Genomic DNA, 2,181 nt, shown 5'->3' on the forward strand with positions numbered 1-2,181 from the left:
AAGTATCTGCCTACTTACTGATGGGGGTGGGCAGCTCTGGACACACTCCCAGAATGAGAAAAGAAAGCTAGTCCTAAGACATCTAAGGAAATGAAATCACAGGTTAAAGTAAGAGGGAAATGAAACTGAGGGTGCCGGTGGCATGTGAATTGGCCCAACATTCTGACACGCAACTTAGCACTATTTGTTAAGAGGTTTTGACTCACTAATTTTACTTGAAGAAACTTATCCTGAGGAACTACAAAGACTTACGTTCAAAATGTGTGTCACTTTGTTATCTGCAAGAGTGAACATTTTTAAAATATTTAATCATCTAGCAGCATGAAATTCTGAAATAAATTCTAGTAAACTCATATGACAAAATTCTATTTAGCCATTAAAAAGAAAAATAATGTTTTCAAAGGTAGTGATGTGAGAAACTTCTTATGATAAATGGTAATTGAAGAAAAGCAAAGCTATAGTTATGTGTATATATGATTTGTATTTGGTGAAAATAATTAGTAGTATATTTATAGTCTTTTTCATTGAATATATGTGCATAGGAAAGAATCCCACCTAAAGTTAACAGCTATTTTCTGTGGATGGTGCGATTAGAAGTGAATTTTTATACATGTCTGTATTTTACAAAATTTCTAGGATAATTTTTTAGCTAAGAAAAATGGCATTTAGAGCAGAGTTTGTAGATAAGTAGTGGGAGGAGACAGTTTACAGCTGCAGAAAGGCAAGCCATAAATTACCACATAGAAACAGTAAACCCCAACATATTTTAGAAGAATATATACGCAGTAATGAAAAACAGAAGAGAATCTGGAGAAATGAAAATGGTTAAGACAGCTGGAACTTTTGGGTGAGCAGGTTTATAAACTGTAAAAAAATAAAATAAAATGAGAGGATTTTAAACCAATCCTAGGAGTCCACTGCTAAGTGAAAATTCCTTATTTGAGTAACATATCTTTGTGTCATCGGGCACATTACTTCATCTCTCTGTGCCTCAGTGTACTCATGTATCAAATGGAGGTAATAGTAGAACCCACCTTATGGTATTAAATGTGTTAATACATATGAAGTGCTTGTACTATGCCTGACATATGGTAAATGCTCAATAAATGACAGTTATTATTATTACCATTTATTACCGTTACTATTGTTATTATCCCAAATAACAATATAACTGCTCCTCAGTGCTCAATAATGACTTAATAAATGTGACTCCTTTCTGAAATTCCAAATTATGGATTTTTAAATTTATGTTTTCAATTAGATTAACCAGTATAAACCACTTCGCCAGCCTGGAGTTCAAATACAAATATGGTCATATCTTTTTTTAATCTTTTATTTAATTACTCAAATCCCCACTTGCCTATTAGCAGGAAGTCTAATATCTCTTTCTTGAAAGTTCTATCTCTCCCCCAGAATTGCCTAGGAGCCCTGGAAGCTTCCACAGAAATCTGGAAAGGCCAATCAGTCTCAAATTTTTAGCAATTAATTGCTCTGTCACTAGCACACAAGCAATACCACTGAAGATTGGCGCCTCAAAGTCCCATGCACCCTTGTTCACCGCTGAAATTATGTCCTGACTTGAGTGCAGCTATTGTCGTACCCTGCTTTTGGACTTCCAAAGTTTATGGACTTCGGCTTTTATCAGAAGTTGCAGACTGGCTGCCTGCAACCACATCCAGCTCTCTGACTCTTGGTTTGGGCTAAAGTGTATTGGCATTTTATTTGAAATAGTTGACAAGATTGGAAATATCACACAAAAATTTTTTATTTCTTGCTTCTGTTGAAAAAGTAGAGGACCTGACCACATGAGGCCTAGTCCCACATAGTAATACTTGTCTAACGCTGAAAAGAGGTTATCTCTAGATGGAACATGCTGTTTCCACTTTATCCAAGTCCCCACTAATCCCTGTTTTTCTTAAACAATCTGATTTACTCCTCTGCATTCATCTGTGGTTCCCCTATAGGCTGCTGAGTTTGTGGTCTCTTGACCTAGAAGACCTTGGGGAAAGGAAGGAAGAGACACTAATGTATTGTACACTCTGAAAATGTGTTGAGAGAGCGGCTGAGCATGTGAGTATATTAGGTAGTGGATTACATAAATCTTGGTGAAATTTAAGCCTCGCTCAGAGTCCTTTTACGATACAGCTAAACTCTCATCTTTGCATCGATAAGAATCATATC

Source organism: Pteropus alecto, unplaced genomic scaffold, assembly GCF_000325575.1.
Source record: "Pteropus alecto unplaced genomic scaffold, ASM32557v1 scaffold111, whole genome shotgun sequence".
In the NCBI taxonomy this organism is placed as follows: Eukaryota; Metazoa; Chordata; class Mammalia; order Chiroptera; family Pteropodidae; genus Pteropus; species Pteropus alecto.